This window comes from Argopecten irradians, chromosome 1, assembly GCF_041381155.1.
Source record: "Argopecten irradians isolate NY chromosome 1, Ai_NY, whole genome shotgun sequence".
Taxonomy (NCBI): Eukaryota; Metazoa; Mollusca; class Bivalvia; order Pectinida; family Pectinidae; genus Argopecten; species Argopecten irradians.
Window position 1 is genome coordinate 61,355,178 of NC_091134.1, and position 17,440 is coordinate 61,372,617.

At 32.8% G+C, this 17,440-nt stretch overlaps 17 non-coding genes across 17 annotated transcripts; all 17 read left to right on the plus strand.

The window, feature by feature from the left end:
• The first annotated feature begins 608 nt into the window (after window positions 1-608).
• Trnav-aac (transfer RNA valine (anticodon AAC)) lies at window positions 609-681 on the plus strand. Its single transcript has one exon. It is a non-coding gene; the product is annotated as a tRNA-Val (tRNA).
• A 190-nt stretch (window positions 682-871) lies between these two features.
• On the plus strand, window positions 872-944 carry Trnav-uac (transfer RNA valine (anticodon UAC)). The gene has a single exon. It is a non-coding gene; the product is annotated as a tRNA-Val (tRNA).
• A 426-nt stretch (window positions 945-1,370) lies between these two features.
• On the plus strand, window positions 1,371-1,443 carry Trnav-cac (transfer RNA valine (anticodon CAC)). Its single transcript has one exon. It is a non-coding gene; the product is annotated as a tRNA-Val (tRNA).
• A 1,405-nt stretch (window positions 1,444-2,848) lies between these two features.
• On the plus strand, window positions 2,849-2,921 carry Trnav-aac (transfer RNA valine (anticodon AAC)). Its single transcript has one exon. It is a non-coding gene; the product is annotated as a tRNA-Val (tRNA).
• A 186-nt stretch (window positions 2,922-3,107) lies between these two features.
• Trnav-uac (transfer RNA valine (anticodon UAC)) lies at window positions 3,108-3,180 on the plus strand. The gene has a single exon. It is a non-coding gene; the product is annotated as a tRNA-Val (tRNA).
• A 6,884-nt stretch (window positions 3,181-10,064) lies between these two features.
• Window positions 10,065-10,137, plus strand: Trnav-aac (transfer RNA valine (anticodon AAC)). Its single transcript has one exon. It is a non-coding gene; the product is annotated as a tRNA-Val (tRNA).
• A 186-nt stretch (window positions 10,138-10,323) lies between these two features.
• On the plus strand, window positions 10,324-10,396 carry Trnav-uac (transfer RNA valine (anticodon UAC)). Its single transcript has one exon. It is a non-coding gene; the product is annotated as a tRNA-Val (tRNA).
• Window positions 10,397-10,821: 425 nt separating this feature from the next.
• On the plus strand, window positions 10,822-10,894 carry Trnav-cac (transfer RNA valine (anticodon CAC)). The gene has a single exon. It is a non-coding gene; the product is annotated as a tRNA-Val (tRNA).
• Window positions 10,895-11,991: 1,097 nt separating this feature from the next.
• Window positions 11,992-12,064, plus strand: Trnav-aac (transfer RNA valine (anticodon AAC)). The gene has a single exon. It is a non-coding gene; the product is annotated as a tRNA-Val (tRNA).
• Window positions 12,065-12,251: 187 nt separating this feature from the next.
• On the plus strand, window positions 12,252-12,324 carry Trnav-uac (transfer RNA valine (anticodon UAC)). Its single transcript has one exon. It is a non-coding gene; the product is annotated as a tRNA-Val (tRNA).
• Window positions 12,325-12,749: 425 nt separating this feature from the next.
• Trnav-cac (transfer RNA valine (anticodon CAC)) lies at window positions 12,750-12,822 on the plus strand. Its single transcript has one exon. It is a non-coding gene; the product is annotated as a tRNA-Val (tRNA).
• Window positions 12,823-14,235: 1,413 nt separating this feature from the next.
• Window positions 14,236-14,308, plus strand: Trnav-aac (transfer RNA valine (anticodon AAC)). The gene has a single exon. It is a non-coding gene; the product is annotated as a tRNA-Val (tRNA).
• A 186-nt stretch (window positions 14,309-14,494) lies between these two features.
• Trnav-uac (transfer RNA valine (anticodon UAC)) lies at window positions 14,495-14,567 on the plus strand. The gene has a single exon. It is a non-coding gene; the product is annotated as a tRNA-Val (tRNA).
• Window positions 14,568-14,994: 427 nt separating this feature from the next.
• Trnav-cac (transfer RNA valine (anticodon CAC)) lies at window positions 14,995-15,067 on the plus strand. Its single transcript has one exon. It is a non-coding gene; the product is annotated as a tRNA-Val (tRNA).
• Window positions 15,068-16,489: 1,422 nt separating this feature from the next.
• Trnav-aac (transfer RNA valine (anticodon AAC)) lies at window positions 16,490-16,562 on the plus strand. Its single transcript has one exon. It is a non-coding gene; the product is annotated as a tRNA-Val (tRNA).
• Window positions 16,563-16,748: 186 nt separating this feature from the next.
• On the plus strand, window positions 16,749-16,821 carry Trnav-uac (transfer RNA valine (anticodon UAC)). The gene has a single exon. It is a non-coding gene; the product is annotated as a tRNA-Val (tRNA).
• Window positions 16,822-17,247: 426 nt separating this feature from the next.
• Trnav-cac (transfer RNA valine (anticodon CAC)) lies at window positions 17,248-17,320 on the plus strand. Its single transcript has one exon. It is a non-coding gene; the product is annotated as a tRNA-Val (tRNA).
• Window positions 17,321-17,440: the final 120 nt, after the last annotated feature.

A 17,440-nucleotide genomic window follows, 5' to 3' on the forward strand; every position in this document is an offset into this window, starting at 1 on the left:
ATTTTAATGAGTTTTGGGGCAGAGTGCAACTGCGTAAGCAGAAATCAACTACATCGATGTCCGAGATATGCAGGTTGGTAAAGAAGACTGCAGCAAAGCTCATTGGTCGATATAATTATCTCACCGGTACATCCTATGTTGTCATTTGGCAGAATAGGTCAGACTTGCTTACTATTTCCCTTGCTGTGCATTTTGCTGCTGTTTTATCAACAATTGTTGACGATAGGGCTTGAGTGAATTAAAAACCAAACCGCTGTTCATTTGGTTATACAACAATGTATTGCTGAATCTGGACTTGATTGAGAAGACAACTTTTTACTCCATCAGAGAATCTGCTTTTTTTTCTTCATTCCCCTCTCGAGAAATGTCCCTATCCAAATCAATCTTAGCTCATATCTGCTATTAAATTAAAATGGTTAGTTTGTATATGTGTCGTTTAACGTTTTCGTGTTTTCCCGTTTTGTTTCTTTAATAAATCATTCATCATATCTATACTTGATCATATATAATACAAAATGTTCTATGTCGATATGAAATATTGATGCAGAAGGGATAGCATAAAATGGAGTAACTTACAAGGCGTCTATTTGCTCTACTGATGGTAACGAGGTTCCGTGGTGTAGTGGTTATCACGTCTGCTTAACACGCAGAAGGTCACGAGTTCGAAACTCGTCGGAACCTGCAATTATTTTTATTGCATTTAACTAAATTATTATTTTCTCTATTCTTTGTGAAAAGAACCAATGCAAATTCAAACTTTCTTTCAAAACAGAATTAAATTCAAATATTTTTCTTTTCCAGTTAAAAAAACTCCTAGGGAAAAGAATGTGAAACAAATACTATTGATATCTGGGCAGTGCATTAAGAAATCGGTTTCGTGGTGTAGTGGTTATCACGTCTGCTTTACACGCAGAAGGTCGCGAGTTCGAACCTCGCCGAAACCTCCTTATATTTTTTGTATGCATTTAAACTTCACTTTTTAAAATGTAACTTTAAGTTGAATAAATTTGTTTTTGCACTATTAATTTTGTTTCACCATGTTTTTTTTATATAGCATTAACCAAATGCACTTTGAAATAATTGATGAAATATATATGTAATAATAGCATAATTAAATGTGAGAATATCAATTTTGCTTTACAAACACGTTACTTGAACCGACCGATAATTATATTTTCCAAACTAAAGAAGCCATCCCTTCCCATATATGAATTTTATATCGTCAAGTAACATCACACATTCTATCATTTCAGCAATAGTGATAGATGAACTAAATCGGTTTTCAAAGATACATGAAATAAGCATATTTTTGTCAACAAATATCAACATGATAAAGCGTAAGACAATATTTGAAGAATGCGTAGCATATCGGTTTCGTGGTATAGCGGTTATCACGTCTGCTTCACACGCAGAAGGTCGCGAGTTCGAACCTCGCCGAAACCTCTTTTATTTTTACATAAGAACAAGACATTTTATTTTATTTTCATATTAAGGCCTTAATACCAAGTTGATAGGATATCCGCGTTTATTAGCTTCAAATTACAAAATCAACGTTGTTTTCTCTCTCTCTCTCTCTCTTAATTGATAACCGTATAAGGTGTTAATGTCGATAAGAAAACTCGTCCACCATCAGCAGGAATTCGTATTTATACTATCCTTGTATTGCCAGGAATTAAAAAAACAACAACAATATTTTAAAGCAAGGCTATATGATATCACAATTTTATAAGAGTGTGCAAAATAGGCAAAACTACATTAGTAACATCAAATTGAAGATTTTCAAAATGAGTAGCACAATGTATATGTTTGTAATACATAAATGATCCTTGGTTCTATTCTATTCGAGGATAAGAACAGAGCGGATAGGACCAGACGGAACGATATCGACACGGTACATGCTGCATTCATTCCCAACACGCCATGAATAAAAGTCAAAGTATGACACTGCCAAATCAAGAATGATATTCTTCAACAAACCGTCTTCTAGACAGCAGCTTGCTTGAAATAGATTTTTATTAAGAATTTGTTGTGTAAATTAAATGTTGATTTGACATTACGGGGTCCATCAGGGAGCTGTTTTGACTCTACTTAGTATCTAATATTAAAATTGACAATAAATTTAATCATTGATTAAGGTTTTTCCTACCATGGCAATAACATGTCAATGAATGTTATTGCTTATCTTCTTGGTTTCATCTGTTATTTTTATTACTTTATATTGCGCCAATAGCCAGCGTTATAATGTATTTTAATGAGTTTTGGGGCAGAGTGCAACTGCGTAAGCAGAAATCAACTACATCGATGTCCGAGATATGCAGGTTGGTAAAGAAGACTGCAGCAAAGCTTATTGGTCGATATAATTATCTCACCGGTACATCCTATGTTGTCATTTGGCAGAATAGGTCAGACTTGCTTACTATTTCCCTTGCTGTGCATTTTGCTGCTGTTTTATCAACAATTGTTGACGATAGGGCTTGAGTGAATTAAAAACCAAACCGCTGTTCATTTGGTTATACAACAATGTATTGCTGAATCTGGACTTGATTGAGAAGACAACTTTTTACTCCATCAGAGAATCTGCTTTTTTTCTTCATTCCCCTCTCGAGAAATGTCCCTATCCAAATCAATCTTAGCTCATATCTGCTATTAAATTAAAATGGTTAGTTTGTATATGTGTCGTTTAACGTTTTCGTGTTTTCCCGTTTTGTTTCTTAATAAATCATTCATATCTATACTTGATCATATATAATACAAAATGTTCTATGTCGATATGAAATATTGATGCAGAAGGGATAGCATAAAATGGAGTAACTTACAAGGCGTCTATTTGCTCTACTGATGGTAACGAGGTTCCGTGGTGTAGTGGTTATCACGTCTGCTTAACACGCAGAAGGTCACGAGTTCGAAACTCGTCGGAACCTGCAATTATTTTTATTGCATTTAACTAAATTATTTTCTCTATTCTTTGTCAAAAGAACCAATGCAAATTCAAACTTTCTTTCAAAACAGAATTAAATTCAAATATTTTTCTTTTCCAGTTAAAAAACTCCTAGGGAAAAGAATGTGAAACAAATACTATTGATATCTGGGCAGTGCATTAAGAAATCGGTTTCGTGGTGTAGTGGTTATCACGTCTGCTTTACACGCAGAAGGTCGCGAGTTCGAACCTCGCCGAAACCTCCTTATATTTTTTGTATGCATTTAAACTTCACTTTTTAAAATGTAACTTTAAGTTGAATAAATTTGTTTTTGCACTATTAATTTTGTTTCACCATGTTTTTTTATATAGCATTAACCAAATGCACTTTGAAATAATTGATGAAATATATATGTAATAATAGCATAATTAAATGTGAGAATATCAATTTTGCTTTACAAACACGTTACTTGAACCGACGATAATTATATTTTCCAAACTAAAGAAGCCATCCCTTCCCATATATGAATTTTATATCGTCAAGTAACATCACACATTCTATCATTTCAGCAATAGTGATAGATGAACTAAATCGGTTTTCAAAGATACATGAAATAAGCTAAACGTGAAATATCAGCAGGAATTCGTTTTATACTATTTTTTGCCAGGAAAAAACTCGAGCACATTATTGATGTTCCTGTATTTAGGATATCAATTTGTCAAAGTTCATCGTTTGAACATCAAATTTACGTGAAGACTTCTCCAGGGTAGCATATTTTGCAAGTTTCAAAGGGAAGATCATATGCATGTCCATGTTTGACAGTAATATTTATGAAACTAGCAAGTGTCATTTCAAAAATCAGCAGCCGTATTTCAAAATCTATTCGTGGTGAAGTGCTTTATGGCATTAAAGCTAGCAGACAGAGACATAATATTTTTTAAGCTTGGCCAATTTTTTGCGTAGGTTTTTATTGTTGTTTTTGGTTTGTCTCCAAGTTTTTTCGAAGTTGTCTATCCATTGAGTGTTTGTTTTTTTAGGCATAGCTCTAAAACAGAAAAAATTTATATTTGTCTATAATCTTGTATAGATTTTTTTCTAAATGATATTGTTATTGCCTATGAATTTGGCTTAAAATGTTTTTTTGAATGATATTCATAATTATGTTTGCTAAAAATTTAATATTACTGGCCCTTGTTCAGGTTACAGTTTATATTAATGACTTTATTGAAATTACTGGCCTTTGAGTTAAACAGTTTATATTAAATATTGATATTACTGGCAAAAGTTTATTATCAGGTTTAACTAAGTATTGAGGTTACTGGCCCTTGAGGTTACAGTTTATATTAAACATTGAAAAAATGCCTTTGTGGTTACAGTTTATATTAAAATTGAAAATTACTGGCCTTTGAGAACATTTTACAGTTTATTCTTAATATTTAAATTACATTGGCCCTTGAAATTTTTTTTAGTGTTTATACCATTTTTTCTAACAGAAATTTATGAAATTGTAAAATTAAGATTTTATTTTAAAAAAAAAAAAAAAGTCAAAAAAACTCGTTTGAGTTGTACAAAAAATGGCATTGTTCATCGTTAATATTTACCGGAATGGTTTCATGAACTCACTATTGCCCAATATGTTGCCGCATTGCATTGGTATACATGGTAATGTTATAAAAATTATGACATGCTGGTTGCCCTTTGGGCTTTGTAATTATGGCCCTAAGGGTTGCAGTTTTCGTAAACTATATTGTAATATATGGTTCTTACTTATTATAGAGATAAAATTTTTCTGATAACTGGCCCTATATAGCAAGTTCCAGTTTTAATCAAGCTAGATTTCAAAATATGCAATATAAATTGCTTATTATTGGCCATATGAGTTACAGTTGTTTGGAAATTCAATTTTTACATTTCAAGATACGTATGTCAAATCAAAAAAGATATTGTATTTTAATGACCTTTACAAATGCTTTATAACAGTAAATTGATTTGATTTGATTTGGCCAAAAAAGTTATTAGCTACAGTTAATTCTAATTCATTACATTATTATTTATATTTGTTTGGAGATATATGCTATAGTTATCTTTTATCACAGTTTTTGTTTCATAACTGAAGTGTGGTATATCTTTAAGCTGCAATATGAAAAAAAAACGAAATGGAGTTAACTGCAAACAATACATGCCATTAAATAGCGAAGAGTACACAAAAGCCGGTATGCAGCTGTTTTCAGTGTCGCACCAGCTTAGATACGCCCCAACTGTTTTGCAATTTATTGCCATTCCAAACCAATTATTTATTTTTTGTGCCCCTGACACAACGGTTCCTGTCGCTGAATACAAAGGCTTTTAAGTAAAGAATTCAAACAAATATTTTTTTGGAGGAATGAAAAAATTTTATAAGTTTTTAACTCGGAAACTCGGTCAAACTTCCACGGAACAACTGATGCCAGTGCTGGAGAAGTATGGCTACCAAAATCTTGCCCCCTATAGCGGTACCCACCGAACAATTTTCATATACAAATCACTTTACTCGTATTTAGTAGGTATCAGTTTACCAGCAATGACTTTGGCATCCGTTGAGCCCCACGAAATTGCCACATTTGTAACACTCACTTTTTAAAATGTCAACGTCCATTCCGTTGTTGCTGATATGGTTTTTTTTACCCATTAAGGAAAAAATTTTTGGGCTGGGGATTATTTGAAACTAGAGCTGAGTACACTCAGCAGAAAAGAAACAAAATACCTTTGAAAAATTCATCAAGCAGAATTGATACTATGGGCTCCTGTGGCTCAGTGGGTGCCAAAAAAAAAACTAAAATTAAAACTTTGTCCATTTGACCAAAATGGACTTCTTTGTTTCATATGCTTTTGTCGCTATTTACTGTCAAAAGAAACCAATGGATTTTGAGGCACTAATGAATTTATATATCCGTAATACGGAAGCTGGCTTCAAAATTCAAGCAGACTTTTTTACGATTCTCCTTTCGGCGACTTTTTGAAAATGTTATCATTGGGACCAGGTTGAATGGGAGCTCTGGCATGAGGTATAACCTGCAAGTCCAGCACAAAAAATCTGTTTAAGTGTCTACCCAAAAGGCCTCCTGTTTGGAAGTTTTTGAATGGCCGTTACTGCAATTTTGTCGGTTCCCCCATAAATTTTCCATAAATGCAATGGGGATCAAAACAATTGTAATGCTCCAAAATGCAAACCAACCAGTCAAACATCCAGTTGCCTTTTCGTTTAAAGCGTTTCGCAAAAAATTTGCTGCCTAAAGTTATCCCGTGGTTTACCCAGAAATCGTTACTCAATTTGAATAAATTATGAAGATAAAATTGCGGACATACTTTTTAGGGTATGACATTGAAAAAAATTCAATATTTTATACAAGGGGTTCAGGGAAGTTTTTCGTATACATTTAAATGTGATACGTTACAAACATGAATGTCCTAAACTTAGTGTCTGCATCTGAATTATTCCCAGATTTAATTCAAGCTAAAATCGATAAAAAGAATTACTTGCTAAACGGGTAGCCCTTTTTAGTCACCATATCCAAATATCAGTTTTAGCCCCAAGGAGTTTACCAATGAATCTGGTAAATACCGAATGATACATCATCTTATGTCATCCTAAAGGGATATTATAAATGACGGTATTACAGAGGAGGCTTCTACTGTCTCTTAAAAATATCTTGATGCCATTGATCATATCAAATCTTTAGGTCAGTTTGCATTCTTATCTAAAAAAAACAGACAATTGAGTCAGCATTTTTATAGTTGCCTATTCACCCAGCTGCTCGTCATTTATTAGGGGTTTAAATGGAATGTGTGAAATTATATTTTGACAATTGTTTACCTATGGGACTTTCTGAAATTAAATTTTTAAAGGAATTAAGTAAGGCACTTGAAAAGCTTACATAAGTTTAAAGCAACAGCATTAATTCATGATTTGACATGTATTTGATGATTTCCTTTTTAAATAGAAAAGACTGGTACTTTGTCAAGAAATTCTGTCAAATTTAAAGACATGTGCAAAATCTGTATATCCATTAGCACCAGATAAAAACATTTGGTCCTACATGGAAAACTTTGGATTAATCAATAAGTCACGCTTGCCAATATGACAAGCTTTTACAAAAGGCGTTATGAGTCCTTATTAATAGATTTTGTAGTTAGGAAAAAAGTCAAATCAGGGAACTACAATCCCTTTTTGGAAATTAACAATTTGCCACTTCAGTAGTTTTTTCCTGGTCGTGCCTTTTTATGCCGAATTGTTAATTACCTATATTGGTGTTTCGAAACCCTTCTTTCGAATAAAATTGCACAAGGAAAAGGCAAGGACTTGATCATTTGAATTCATTTACAAAGTTTAATGGTAGTTTTGTCTTTTTAACTTTAGATTGATTTTGTTTTTTATTTTAAGTGACAATATTACTTGTACACTATTCTTCCTCTATAGGCTTTGAAGCTGTTTTTGTAACCAATGGTTTCGATATAATAACTGAATCTATTTGTAAAAAAAGCCACTGTTAAGAAACGTCATTTAAAACATAGCGATTTTAGAATTTTTTTCCAATTGTTTTGGCATTTAGCAGCTTGAAATATGATACAGAATGAAAATTGCATATGGTTATTCACTGACAATCACGCAATTAGTACCAATATCATCAAAACATAAACTTCACGCGATAATATTATTATATGCGCTTGATTCGCAAGTTTTATCTCTTGTGTTTTTTAACTAATAATATTTTTTTAATTAAAAAGTTCATGGTGGTCATACCAATGTTTTAGCGGATTCCCTATCTCGTTTACAGATAAAAAGTTCAAAATTGTGTCCGACAGCACTTCAAATTTTCCAGCGCAAAGTTCACACACTGATGGACCAAAGACACTACCTTTTACTTAAACAAATTATTGTATCCTTAGCCCCGTCATCCCATAGGGCATATGCAGTTAAAAATTTGGGAAAATCTTTGTACCTTTTGTAACATCTGTTTTATTTGACATTGTATCATTTGAACCTTTATGGTATGCCACTGTTTGCATTATATGTTGCACATTTACATGAAAAGGGTCTTTCTGCTAGTTCGAAAACTTCACACTTGCAATAGCATATTTCCATTTAATAAATTAATGGTTATGACACAAATGACCAATGCAAATTCAAAACTTTTTTAGTAAGAAAGGCATGTAGCATATTTGTGCAATGTTAAAAACAAAGTTTATCGGTACTGCCAAATATTGACCAATTGCACGTCTCCCTATTACAAGCCAATTTACAAAACTGGTTCAATCTTTACATATGTATACCCATCACCTAATGAACAAGTTTTATACAGAATCCATTTTCACTTCGCCGCTTTTTTGGCTTGGCATAGAGTTGGGGAACTAGTAAATGTAACTTTAAGTCTTGACAATGTTTTTCAATTATTGATTTCAATTGTTTTCCCATGCCAAACTAAATGCATTTGTCAATTGATTAAAATATACAGCAGTCAAAAAGCCCATAATTAATTGAAACATCAATTTTTACTTTACCTCGTTATCTCCCGGTTCAATCTATGTTGGAATATTCTTCAAACTAAAGAAGGACCCAAACCATGAATGTTTTCCTTGAACAAAAATCGAACAAACATTTATCATTTAAACAATTTTGACAATGTTGTCAGAACTAAATGTTTTCAAAATTGTTCTGTGAAAAAGCATACTTTTTTGTCAACAATAGCTTTCGGAAGGGGGGGGCAACTTTTGCAGTCAAACAATATTTTATGCACAGATTCGTTTATTAGGTAGATGGATCAGTCTGATGTTTTTTTAAAACGCAAAACATCGCGAGTTCGAACCTCGCTCGAAACCTCTTTTACTAGTTTACATAAGAAATGTTTATTTTATTTTCATATTAAGGCCAATATTTTGATATGTGAAAATTGTCAAATTACCTTATTTTTTTTTTTTTTTTTTTAATTGATAAAAGTTTTATTCAAGTTCGCATAATGTCGATATGTATGAAAAAGTCTATGCAGGCGGAATGGGACCTTATCAATATCCTTTTTTTTACACTGTAGGAAAAAAACCTATATTATATTACATAAAAAATGACAACATGACAATTTCCATTATTTTTTAGCAAATGGAATGATTTTACTTTTGTGTTTGGAACATGTAACCTATCAACTTTAATATTTTCAGGCATGCAGAGCACGATGGGTCCCTGTCCATTTTTTTTTTATCAAATGATTTTCAAAAAATGATGCAAATTTAATACATAAATGATTTGTGTATTGGAACAATGAACCTAGTCGGATTTCTAATAATGAAATTTGTTGTGTAAATTAAATGTTGATTTGACATTACGGGGTCCATCAGGGAGCTGTTTTGACTCTACTTATTATCTAATATTAAAATTAACAATAAATTTAATCATTGATTAAGGTTTTTCCTACCATGGCAATAACATGTCAATGAATGTTATTGCTTATCTTCTTGGTTTCATCTGTTATTTTTATTACTTTATATTGCGCCAATAGCCAGCGTTATAATGTATTTTAATGAGTTTTGGGGCAGAGTGCAACTGCGTAAGCAGAAATCAACTACACTCGATGTCCGAGATATGCAGGTTAGTAAAGAAGACTGCAGCAAAGCTCATTGGTCGATATAATTATCTCACCGGTACATCCTATGTTGTCATTTGGCAGAATAGGTCAGACTTGCTTACTATTTCCCTTGCTGTGCATTTTGCTGCTGTTTTATCAACAATTGTTGACGATAGGGCTTGAGTGAATTAAAAACCAAACCGCTGTTCATTTGGTTATACAACAATGTATTGCTGAATCTGGACTTGATTGAGAAGACAACTTTTTACTCCATCAGAGAATCTGCTTTTTTTCTTCATTCCCCTCTCGAGAAATGTCCCTATCCAAATCAATTTTAGCTCATATCTGCTATTAAATTAAAATGGTTAGTTTGTATATGTGTCGTTTAACGTTTTCGTGTTCTCCCGTTTTGTTTCTTAATAAATCATTCATATCTATACTTGATCATATATAATACAAAATGTTCTATGTCGATATGAAATATTGATGCAGAAGGGATAGCATAAAATGGAGTAACTTACAAGGCGTCTATTTGCTCTACTGATGGTAACGAGGTTCCGTGGTGTAGTGGTTATCACGTCTGCTTAACACGCAGAAGGTCACGAGTTCGAAACTCGTCGGAACCTGCAATTATTTTTATTGCATTTAACTAAATTATTTTCTCTATTCTTGTCAAAAGAACCAATGCAAATTCAAACTTTCTTTCAAAACAGAATTAAATTCAAATATTTTTCTTTTCCAGTTAAAAAAACTCCTAGGGAAAAGAATGTGAAACAAATACTATTGATATCTGGGCAGTGCATTAAGAAATCGGTTTCGTGGTGTAGTGGTTATCACGTCTGCTTTACACGCAGAAGGTCGCGAGTTCGAACCTCGCCGAAACCTCCTTATATTTTTTGTATGCATTTAAACTTCACTTTTTAAAATGTAACTTTAAGTTGAATAAATTTGTTTTTGCACTATTAATTTTGTTTCACCATGTTTTTTTATATAGCATTAACCAAATGCACTTTGAAATAATTGATGAAATATATATGTAATAATAGCATAATTAAATGTGAGAATATCAATTTTGCTTTACAAACACGTTACTTGAACCGACCGATAATTATATTTTCCAAACTAAAGAAGCCATCCCTTCCCATATATGAATTTTATATCGTTAAGTAACATCACACATTCTATCATTTCAGCAATAGTGATAGATGAACTAAATCGGTTTTCAAAGATACATGAAATAAGCATATTTTTGTCAACAAATATCAACATGATAAAGCGTAACACAATATTTGAAGAATGCGTAGCATATCGGTTTCGTGGTGTAGCGGTTATCACGTCTGCTTCACACGCAGAAGGTCGCGAGTTCGAACCTCGCCGAAACCTCTTTTATTTTTACATAAGAACAAGACATTTTATTTTATTTTCATATTAAGGCCTTAATACCAAGTTGATAGGATATCCGCGTTTATTAGCTTCAAATTACAAAATCAACGTTGTTTCTCTCTCTCTCTCTCTCTCTCTCTTAATTGATAACCGTATAAGGTGTTAATGTCGATAAGGAAACTCGTCCACATCAGCAGGAATTCGTATTTATACTATCCTTGTATTGCCAGGAATTAAGAAAACAACAACAATATTTTAAAGCAAGGCTATATGATATCACAATTTTATAAGAGTGTGCAAAACAGGCAAAACTACATTAGTAACATCAAATTGAAGATTTTCAAAATGAGTAGCACAATGTATATGTTTGTAATACATAAATGATCCTTGGTTCTATTCTATTCGAGGATAAGAACAGAGCGGATAGGACCAGACGGAACGATATCGACACGGTACATGCTGCATTCATTCCCAACACGCCATGAATAAAAGTCAAAGTATGACACTGCCAAATCAAGAATGATATTCTTCAACAAACCGTCTTCTAGACAGCAGCTTGCTTGAAATAGATTTTTATAAAGAATTTGTTGTGTAAATTAAATGTTGATTTGACATTACGGGGTCCATCAGGGAGCTGTTTTGACTCTACTTATTATCTAATATTAAAATTAACAATAAATTTAATCATTGATTAAGGTTTTTCCTACCATGGCAATAACATGTCAATGAATGTTTTAATTTAATAGCAGATATGAGCTAAAATTGATTTGGATAGGGACATTTCTCGAGAGGGGACAACTTTTATACTCCATCAGTGAATCTATCTGCTTTTTTTTGCTTCATTCCCCTCTCGAGAAATGTCCCTATCCAAATCAATTTTAGCTCATATCTGCTATTAAATTAAAATGGTTAGTTTGTATATGTGTCGTTTAACGTTTTCGTGTTCTCCCGTTTTGTTTCTTAATAAATCATTCATATCTATACTTGATCATATATAATACAAAATGTTCTATGTCGATATGAAATATTGATGCAGAAGGGATAGCATAAAATGGAGTAACTTACAAGGCGTCTATTTGCTCTACTGATGGTAACGAGGTTCCGTGGTGTAGTGGTTATCACGTCTGCTTAACACGCAGAAGGTCACGAGTTCGAAACTCGTCGGAACCTGCAATTATTTTTATTGCATTTAACTAAATTATTTTCTCTATTCCTTGTCAAAAGAACCAATGCAAATTCAAACTTTCTTTCAAAACAGAATTAAATTCAAATATTTTTTCTTTTCCAGTTAAAAAACTCCTAGGGAAAAGAATGTGAAACAAATACTATTGATATCTGGGCAGTGCATTAAGAAATCGGTTTCGTGGTGTAGTGGTTATCACGTCTGCTTTACACGCAGAAGGTCGCGAGTTCGAACCTCGCCGAAACCTCCTTATATTTTTTGTATGCATTTAAACTTCACTTTTTAAAATGTAACTTTAAGTTGAATAAATTTGTTTTTGCACTATTAATTTTGTTTCACCATGTTTTTTTATATAGCATTAACCAAATGCACTTTGAAATAATTGATGAAATATATATGTAATAATAGCATAATTAAATGTGAGAATATCAATTTTGCTTTACAAACACGTTACTTGAACCGACCGATAATTATATTTTCCAAACTAAAGAAGCCATCCCTTCCCATATATGAATTTTATATCGTTAAGTAACATCACACATTCTATCATTTCAGCAATAGTGATAGATGAACTAAATCGGTTTTCAAAGATACATGAAATAAGCATATTTTTGTCAACAAATATCAACATGATAAAGCGTAAGACAATATTTGAAGAATGCGTAGCATATCGGTTTCGTGGTGTAGCGGTTATCACGTCTGCTTCACACGCAGAAGGTCGCGAGTTCGAACCTCGCCGAAACCTCTTTTATTTTTACATAAGAACAAGACATTTTATTTTATTTTCATATTAAGGCCTTAATACCAAGTTGATAGGATATCCGCGTTTATTAGCTTCAAATTACAAAATCAACGTTGTTTCTCTCCCTCTCTCTCTCTCTCTCTCTCTTAATTGATAACCGTATAAGGTGTTAATGTCGATAAGGAAACTCGTCCACATCAGCAGGAATTCGTATTTATACTATCCTTGTATTGCCAGGAATTAAGAAAACAACAACAATATTTTAAAGCAAGGCTATATGATATCACAATTTTATAAGAGTGTGCAAAACAGGCAAAACTACATTAGTAACATCAAATTGAAGATTTTCAAAATGAGTAGCACAATGTATATGTTTGTAATACATAAATGATCCTTGGTTCTATTCTATTCGAGGATAAGAACAGAGCGGATAGGACCAGACGGAACGATATCGACACGGTACATGCTGCATTCATTCCCAACACGCCATGAATAAAAGTCAAAGTATGACACTGCCAAATCAAGAATGATATTCTTCAACAAACCGTCTTCTAGACAGCAGCTTGCTTGAAATAGATTTTTATAAAGAATTTGTTGTGTAAATTAAATGTTGATTTGACATTACGGGGTCCATCAGGGAGCTGTTTTGACTCTACTTATTATCTAATATTAAAATTAACAATAAATTTAATCATTGATTAAGGTTTTTCCTACCATGGCAATAACATGTCAATGAATGTTATTGCTTATCTTCTTGGTTTCATCTGTTATTTTTATTACTTTATATTGCGCCAATAGCCAGCGTTATAATGTATTTTAATGAGTTTTGGGGCAGAGTGCAACTGCGTAAGCAGAAATCAACTACATCGATGTCCGAGATATGCAGGTTGGTAAAGAAGACTGCAGCAAAGCTCATTGGTCGATATAATTATCTCACCGGTACATCCTATGTTGTCATTTGGCAGAATAGGTCAGACTTGCTTACTATTTCCCTTGCTGTGCATTTTGCTGCTGTTTTATCAACAATTGTTGACGATAGGGCTTGAGTGAATTAAAAACCAAACCGCTGTTCATTTGGTTATACAACAATGTATTGCTGAATCTGGACTTGATTGAGAAGACAACTTTTTACTCCATCAGAGAATCTGCTTTTTTTCTTCATTCCCCTCTCGAGAAATGTCCCTATCCAAATCAATTTTAGTTCATATCTGCTATTAAATTAAAATGGTTAGTTTGTATATGTGTCGTTTAACGTTTTCGTGTTTTCCCGTTTTGTTTCTTAATAAATCATTCATATCTATACTTGATCATATATAATACAAAATGTTCTATGTCGATATGAAATATTGATGCAGAAGGGATAGCATAAAATGGAGTAACTTACAAGGCGTCTATTTGCTCTACTGATGGTAACGAGGTTCCGTGGTGTAGTGGTTATCACGTCTGCTTAACACGCAGAAGGTCACGAGTTCGAAACTCGTCGGAACCTGCAATTATTTTTATTGCATTTAACTAAATTATTTTCTCTATTCTTTGTCAAAAGAACCAATGCAAATTCAAACTTTCTTTCAAAACAGAATTAAATTCAAATATTTTTCTTTTCCAGTTAAAAAACTCCTAGGGAAAAGAATGTGAAACAAATACTATTGATATCTGGGCAGTGCATTAAGAAATCGGTTTCGTGGTGTAGTGGTTATCACGTCTGCTTTACACGCAGAAGGTCGCGAGTTCGAACCTCGCCGAAACCTCCTTATATTTTTTGTATGCATTTAAACTTCACTTTTTAAAATGTAACTTTAAGTTGAATAAATTTGTTTTTGCACTATTAATTTTGTTTCACCATGTTTTTTTATATAACATTAACCAAATGCACTTTGAAATAATTGATGAAATATATATGTGTAATAATAGCATAATTAAATGTGAGAATATCAATTTTGCTTTACAAACACGTTACTTGAACCGACCGATAATTATATTTTCCAAACTAAAGAAGCCATCCCTTCCCATATATGAATTTTATATCGTTAAGTAACATCACACATTCTATCATTTCAGCAATAGTGATAGATGAACTAAATCGGTTTTCAAAGATACATGAAATAAGCATATTTTTGTCAACAAATATCAACATGATAAAGCGTAAGACAATATTTGAAGAATACGTAGCATATCGGTTTCGTGGTGTAGCGGTTATCACGTCTGCTTCACACGCAGAAGGTCGCGAGTTCGAACCTCGCCGAAACCTCTTTTATTTTTACATAAGAACAAGACATTTTATTTTATTTTCATATTAAGGCCTTAATACCAAGTTGATAGGATATCCGCGTTTATTAGCTTCAAATTACAAAATCAACGTTGTTTCTCTCTCTCTCTCTCTCTCTCTCTCTCTCTCTCTCTTAATTGATAACCGTATAAGGTGTTAATGTCGATAAGGAAACTCGTCCACATCAGCAGGAATTCGTATTTATACTATCCTTGTATTGCCAGGAATTAAGAAAACAACAACAATATTTTAAAGCAAGGCTATATGATATCACAATTTTATAAGAGTGTGCAAAATAGGCAAAACTACATTAGTAACATCAAATTGAAGATTTTCAAAATGAGTAGCACAATGTATATGTTTGTAATACATAAATGATCCTTGGTTCTATTCTATTCGAGGATAAGAACAGAGCGGATAGGACCAGACGGAACGATATCGACACGGTACATGCTGCATTCATTCCCAACACGCCATGAATAAAAGTCAAAGTATGACACTGCCAAATCAAGAATGATATTCTTCAACAAACCGTCTTCTAGACAGCAGCTTGCTTGAAATAGATTTTTATAAAGAATTTGTTGTGTAAATTAAATGTTGATTTGACATTACGGGGTCCATCAGGGAGCTGTTTTGACTCTACTTATTATCTAATATTAAAATTGACAATAAATTTAAATCATTGATTAAGGTTTTTCCTACCATGGCAATAACATGTCAATGAATGTTATTGCTTATCTTCTTGGTTTCATCTGTTATTTTTATTACTTTATATTGCGCCAATAGCCAGCGTTATAATGTATTTTAATGAGTTTTGGGGCAAAGTGCAACTGTGTAAGCAGAAATCAACTACATCGATGTCCGAGATATGCAGGTTGGTAAAGAAGACTGCAGCAAAGCTCATTGGTCGATATAATTATCTCACCGGTACATCCTATGTTGTCATTTGGCAGAATAGGTCAGACTTGCTTACTATTTCCCTTGCTGTGCATTTTGCTGCTGTTTTATCAACAATTGTTGACGATAGGGCTTGAGTGAATTAAAAACCAAACCGCTGTTCATTTGGTTATACAACAATGTATTGCTGAATCTGGACTTGATTGAGAAGACAACTTTTTACTCCATCAGAGAATCTGCTTTTTTTCTTCATTCCCCTCTCGAGAAATGTCCCTATCCAAATCAATTTTAGCTCATATCTGCTATTAAATTAAAATGGTTAGTTTGTATATGTGTCGTTTAACGTTTTCGTGTTTTCCCGTTTTGTTTCTTAATAAATCATTCATATCTATACTTGATCATATATAATACAAAATGTTCTATGTCGATATGAAATATTGATGCAGAAGGGATAGCATAAAATGGAGTAACTTACAAGGCGTCTATTTGCTCTACTGATGGTAACGAGGTTCCGTGGTGTAGTGGTTATCACGTCTGCTTAACACGCAGAAGGTCACGAGTTCGAAACTCGTCGGAACCTGCAATTATTTTTATTGCATTTAACTAAATTATTTTCTCTATTCTTTGTCAAAAGAACCAATGCAAATTCAAACTTTCTTTCAAAACAGAATTAAATTCAAATATTTTTCTTTTCCAGTTAAAAAACTCCTAGGGAAAAGAATGTGAAACAAATACTATTGATATCTGGGCAGTGCATTAAGAAATCGGTTTCGTAGTGTAGTGGTTATCACGTCTGCTTTACACGCAGAAGGTCGCGAGTTCGAACCTCGCCGAAACCTCCTTATATTTTTTGTATGCATTTAAACTTCACTTTTTAAAATGTAACTTTAAGTTGAATAAATTTGTTTTTGCACTATTAATTTTGTTTCACCATGTTTTTTTTATATAACATTAACCAAATGCACTTTGAAATAATTGATGAAATATATATGTAATAATAGCATAATTAAATGTGAGAATATCAATTTTGCTTTACAAACACGTTACTTGAACCGACCGATAATTATATTTTCCAAACTAAAGAAGCCATCCCTTCCCATATATGAATTTTATATCGTTAAGTAACATCACACATTCTATCATTTCAGCAATAGTGATAGATGAACTAAATCGGTTTTCAAAGATACATGAAATAAGCATATTTTTGTCAACAAATATCAACATGATAAAGCGTAAGACAATATTTGAAGAATACGTAGCATATCGGTTTCGTGGTGTAGCGGTTATCACGTCTGCTTCACACGCAGAAGGTCGCGAGTTCGAACCTCGCCGAAACCTCTTTTATTTTTACATAAGAACAAGACATTTTATTTTATTTTCATATTAAGGCCTTAATACCAAGTTGATAGGATATCCGCGTTTATTAGCTTCAAATTACAAAATCAACGTTGTTTCTCT